The sequence below is a fragment of the Synchiropus splendidus genome, chromosome 14 (assembly GCF_027744825.2).
Source record: "Synchiropus splendidus isolate RoL2022-P1 chromosome 14, RoL_Sspl_1.0, whole genome shotgun sequence".
Lineage (NCBI taxonomy): Eukaryota > Metazoa > Chordata > Actinopteri > Syngnathiformes > Callionymidae > Synchiropus > Synchiropus splendidus.
This window is the reverse complement of record NC_071347.1, coordinates 1053855-1060565: the sequence shown is the minus strand read 5'-3', so window position 1 is coordinate 1060565 and position 6711 is coordinate 1053855.

Sequence of the window (6711 nt, the reverse complement as noted above, 5' to 3'; positions counted from 1 at the left end):
CACCTACCAAACAAATCCTATTGTCCAAACCAGAGCATTTTCTAAAAGACCACTTACATATGGCAAGTCCGACTTGGTCACATTTGATGGCTAAGACATTGTCAAGCCCTCCAGCTGTTCAGCAGAGAACATCTCTACAGCAGAACAAGACACTGTACCATCCTGTCCTGGCATGTTTCCTTGTCTACTTGCCCCACACCTGACCATCAGATGCAGGACGATGCTCTGGAACTGACCAGCAGACAGATTGTTGTTCGGGCCCACTTAAATGGAAAAAGACATGCCACTGATTTTAAAGACTGGAAAATGTAGGCCAACAGTACCAGAGGATGGAGTTCAAGAGGAGCACCATGTGATCTTGACTGAACATGTAGATGCAGACATACAAGTGGACGTGCATAGCTCAGACGCACCCTTTATCCAATGGGAAGGTGTCGCACTCTGTTAATAATCGATACACTGCAAATATCAATATTTAAGAAACATAGTGGATTACTTGGCATTGTTAGTTGATCAAATTCAAAATTACTCTGTATTACTCATTCACAAACAAATCTGAATCTTAAGTAACATGTCCTATGTTTGCATAGATGCTCCATAGTCATGCTCCATCTTGAAATATGTTGTCTAGTGAGGGTCATGAAAGTGCTCCACTTTTCATGTTTTTTGATGATAATTAAAAGAGCATAGGTCCGTTTCAGAAAAGTGGTTAAGTGACTAGCCTGAGTTGGTTTTGCCAGAGGAGAGCAAATTTAAACCTGCTCACAATTAGGTTTGCCAGAGCAAAACACTGAATTAGCTCGGTTGACGCATAGATACTACTGATGAATCCCCGTCTGGAAAGGATGACCATCACCGGACTGGATGATACATCGTTCTTGAATGAGAACATGGATGTAAAACTTACCTGTGACTTCCAGAAAACATTGCTTAAAATACTCATATTTTTTGTGTCACACGTGGCATGCAGATGGGGTGGAAGAAAGAAGAGCCGACAAATAGACAGAAAAAGACTAAATAGTTGAGCTGTCATTGCACGATAGTCCTCTCTGTTCAAATGTGACTGTTAAACTTTTGTCAGTAAATATTGCACTTGAGAGGAAACAGTTCTATTTTAGATGATGGTGATTGATGAGGACAGACTGAACAGCACACTTGCCTGTAATTCAAGTATGCCTTCATATATTTTTTATATTTCATTTTAGTTACAGACAAGTCTGTTTTGCATCTGTGGGGTGCGCTCTAACTCTTGAAGTGAAATATTTCTTCCTTTCTAGTTAGCCGCAGCAAAATGAAAACCATCACTACTCACTTTTGCCATGTTATTAATGTCCATACACTGTTACTACTCCACTCGTACTCCATCCACAGTAGCAATGTCTCTGGATCCTTAGGTCCTCCATATTATCTTTGTGGTCCATTACCGTGTTATCGTTCATCCCAACTCTCAGAGGACCAATGGGATGTTTTCTTGAATAGCTTCATTGTAAGTTAGAGTTAAACAGAGTTAAAGAACATGCAATCCTGAACGTGGTATTATTGTTACAGATTTTAACACCAATTGGACTAGAAAAATATGTCATTCTAATAAAAAGCCATTCTGAAAAAAAAAAAAAATCACTGTAGCAAATCACTGGCATTTCACAATAATTTACAGTATTATTTTGCAGTCACGGGTTGTAATATCCCAATGAATACCTGTCAAGCCTCCAGTATCATGGATTTTACAGCGCCTGACTAACTCAAGAAAACTGCTCCCCACTCATGGAAGCAGCTGTACATTGCTTATATTTACAAGACTGGAGGCAGTGAGGGAATAAGCAATGCAGGTTTTCTTTGTGCTCATGCGTCTTTGTACATTGAATGAATGCATTATTACAGATTGTTTTTTTATGTGTATTGTTTTCTTTTCAGTCAAATACATTGTGATATATTGTTAACAAAATGCATTGCAATGTAGCAGGTATCCGGGTATTATTGTTATCATGGGCTAAATATCGCAACAGGATCATATCGCGCTGACCAGACCATTGTGACTCCTGAGCACAATGTCACACACAACTGACAGGAATCTTCTGTGCCATACCAGGTGAACTGGTTGTGGGGGCTAGGGAGTCTGTCGTAGGTGGCCCTTATCTGGATGCTTAGTCTTGTTTTGGGTGTTCTCCGCATGTCTGCCCAGGTGATGGTTCTGTTGTTCTCAGCCTCGCAAGTGATCCACCTGCCTTGCTGTTACTGTCTCACCACAGCGTCCCTTGTCTATTCTGCCAACTTTCGAGATTACCAGATCTTTCCAATGGGCTGCGAGACTTTGGTGGTTTGATCTTCCGTGGGCCCAGGCAAGGAGTTCTTCTTGCCGTTTGAGGAGTTCACCTGTACAGCCTGCAGTTTGCAGGGGAGTGATGACGTGGTTCGTACATCACTGTATGGCCGAGTCTTTAGACTGTCTGTGACCCGAACCATGGCACCATCTGTCCCACCAATTACGCTGACCTGAAATATGGTTTACTGATATTCAGTTTGGAGATTGTGCTTCCATTCAGGGAGTTTTGAACAGTGGTACATAAGCTCTCGTCAAAGTTTTACCCTAATACCCTGTCATTGGCCTTTGGCTACATGACTTTGGGTTTTTGGGCATATTACTCTGGTGGCTATCATACCAGGTTTGTGCTTACCTTACCAGGTCATAGTAATATCTTCCACTAGAAGATGTTACTGGGATGTCTGCTGCATTGTACTTACAGTTCTGTTGACTTATGGGGTGCTCTGCTGCCTCTGTGTTCTCTGCTGGGAAGACCGGTGCTCCCACCTGCTCCAACCGGCATTCGGGGCTCACTAACTAATAAATCTGCATGGGGACGTAACTGGCCCCCAAATATTTGCACCGAAGGCTGAGGAGCACCTGACTCGATTCTCACAGCACAAGGAGCCTTGAGGTAAGATACCGTTCTCTTCCTCAACGTGCTGCCGGGTGAGAGCTGGAGGCAGAATTGAAATTGAAAATCTCTAAAATAATACCCAGGATGAGAATCTGGAGGAGACATATGACAAGCAGTCGATAAATACGAACAACCTGGCGTTGTGAAACCAGGTGGTCAGATCCTGAATAAACGACAGGGGCTCATAATTAATGACACTATTATTATTATGAACAAATGCTGCACAGAAAGAGCAGAACAGAGACCTTTGACTTCAACTAAGTCAGTCTTTTTGGCATGAAATGGACAGAGCTGTGAGTTCATATGTGTGTGCGGGTGAGTTGGAACGCTCCCCTCAAAAAGAGCGAGTGAGATACAGTGTGTGAGAGAGAGAGATAGAGAGAGAGAGAAGTGGGGAGAGTGAGAGAGTGAAAAAGAGACACTGGTTGGACGGTGGATGCTGCGTCTGATGGACTGAGTTCAATGCATCCCGTCAGAGCTGTGGAGTGGACTGTGGGACGAGGTTCCAGCAAAGCCAGACTGCTAAGGACCCAGCGGGTCCTGCTACGTCTTCCCTGCCAACAGCAACATCACCAAAGCTGACTACCCAGCCGACACTGGTTGCCAACATCTAGCAACAGCCACATGGGCGATGTGATCAGACAAAGAAGGCCTGGACACTTCAAGAGAACTTTCAAGGATCAAAACAATGCCAGGCAACCACTTACGGGTATTAGAATGTGTGACAATTTTATTATGAAATAATTGAGTCGAATGCTCTAGTGGGACCCACCACCACAAACAATAGAAGTTTAGTAGTTTAGTTGACAAGATGTGATCATAAGGATGTGGAAATCTATGTCTATATGAGTTGAAGAAGAAATTACTTATTGATGTTCATTTAAAATAAAACAAAATGATGATGACCAACATTGGTTTTCCTGAGAGACATTACACTAGTACGTATTTTAAGAGGTTCTTTGTGAAGTTTCCTTTGAAGTACAAAGTATTTAGATGAGAAACAAGTACACATTTGAATTCTGACGTGCACAATGAGGGTCACTGAGCAAGGGGGGAGTTTGTTAGATAAATAAAAAATGTAAACTTCAGAAGTAATGAAAAGCTATGAACAACCATATTTGGGAGATCTACTTGCAGGACCTGACATGTCCGTCTGAGTAACATTGACTGCTGTCAAAGTCAAGGGCAATAGGAGTTTGCAACATCTGAATCATTGCACCAAAGCCAACGAAACAAAGAAGAAAATCAGGGCGGTGAAATTTAAATATTTTAATTTTTTCAATGAGACGAAGGGGAACCACAGGAGCACCGATCAAGACCTTCGGTAAGTCAACCGAGGGACTTAATGACAGCAATATTTCAGCTAAGTATGATGCAAACATGCCTGTTTTTGACTCACGGTGAAAACCAATATATATGATAGAAAATGCGAAGAGAAGTTAGATTGAGCGAAGAGTAGAAACAATGTGAGTGTGGAAAACTAAAGAAACTATTCCTCCTGAGTAGGGAGAGGGGGATGAGGCTTCAAACAAACCAAGTCAGTTAGATGAATACTGTCTGGAATCAGAACAAAGATCAAATGAAACAGGTTTAGGTTAAACAACTGTTTTAGAGAATAGACTATCTCAATTGCTGATAGCTGTTGGACGAGTGAAGAAAAACATCTGGCTCATTACGTTGTGAACATTGAGAGGGACTATCGCGCTAGTCCAGTTCAAAATTTCAATGACTGTCAAACTTGACAGAGACAGAAAATATGAAAAAATAAATTGACAGTGAAAATGGCAGTTTATACTAATGGGATTGAATCTCTCAAATGAGTTCCACAAGTATTTGAAGCATTAGATGAAGTAAGTCTAGACTAGAAACAATAACAAATTAACATTACATTTACTTTGACATGCAAAAATTTAGGAAAGACTAGGTCAATGGGACACATATTTTCTCAGATAAGAATAATAGCAACAATTGTATGAACTGCGATTTTTCTTTTGGCATGTTGTATCTTACCACTGATGAGCAAACTGTCCGTGAGAATGCTGGGCAACAATTGAACATCATGAACGGTCTCTGACAGGCAATAATGACTGCTGACCAACAAGCTCAGATGCAACAAAAAGTTTCCAGATGATCTGTATGTGAATATTTTCTGTTGAGCAACAAAGGCTGACTTTCACTTTTACTTTCACCTGAGATTAAATAAAATGTGTTTACTTGTATTTCACTCTGCTTTGACCAGTCATTATCCCATGACACATTTGTTTTTGTGTTACGTTTGATCTTATGTCTACGTTTGCATAAAAAAAGGGGAGAAGTCTTCACTGGGAAAAATTACACAAGTGCTCAGCATGTCATCTCGGGAAATCTTTTGACGCTTCTGGAAGCGAACTCACTGACATTTTCCTGCGACGGGTACTAAAAATGCACATGATCAAGATTGTTATTAATCATTAAACAAAAATATTGTGAATTTTCATTAATCACTCGACTTCAAACTCCATTTATATAATCACTCAGTTAACATTTTCCTATATGCAAGCTCAGCAACATAATTAACACCAAGAACGCTTGCTATGTTTTGGAGCGTGGGCTTAGAGACCCACAAAAGGTGGAATATGTTGGAGAATAATTTGATACGTCTCATTAGGAATGTACAACAGTTAAATGATAATCTGTTTCCTAGCACCACAAGATTTTACTGATAACTTTCAAAGCCTGGATTGGCCTGGCCCTCAACTACTTTGTAGACCCGAGACTACGAGCAAGCCAGGACCCTCAGATCCTCAGGTGGGGCTCTGCTGGATGCACCCAAGTCTAGACTTTATTACATTGCGCTGTTGTTTTGAAGTGAAATCAAAATCACATCATTTACCCCTACTCTGTATGTTGTTTGATTATTACATGCCGCTATTCGAGTATGTTTTTCAGTCACTCCAACTGTTGTAGCTGAATGCCCATTGATTTCTGCTGCAAAGCCAAATTATTGGTCCATCCCAAGATATTATTTATTTTTGAATGAACTTTTGTCACATGATGCAATTGCAAATGCCCAGAATTGTCAATCGTTCTCTCGACACATTTGCTGAGTTAGTTAGCCAACTTATGTTAGCTCTTTTTTTTTAGTATTGTTGAAGCCTTATATCTTGTGGCTTGCTGATAGCGTTAATGGCTGTATTTTGGGTAGTAGAATAGGGTGGGGAAAAATATAAATCCAAGTATACTGTGCTGCAAAACAATACAGATTCATAAATATATAAATAATATTCTCTAACTGCACACATGGTTTCGCAAACTGTACCGTTATATATTTTTGCCACCCTAGAATAGGTGGGCTCTATGATTTACTTGCTTAGACAAGTATGTGTGCATTGAGCAAGGTCGACTGGACTAGTTTGCTCTTTCAGCATCGGTGTATGATCAGTCCCTTATTGCTCTCCACCATTGTTTTCCAGAGGCAATATGAGAGAAGAGAAGTGAGTGAGGATACAAGATATGCAAATACTGAGACATTAATAATGCATTAGCCTTGAGGGAGAAGGGGAATCTGGTGAAATACCTGAAACCTATCTAATGTGGGAAGTTATTGAAGGCATCATGGAGGGTTCATTCATCTTTCACTCATTACACTTGTGACTTTCATGTTACTGTACCAGTTTGGCTAGTTGACTAAACTTGAACTACTAGTCTATGCTCCAAGTTCTCCAAAGACTAGGAATCCTCTTTTTGCTCACAGCCTTGGGACAGTGTAGACCAAGCTCACCGCCGAAAACCA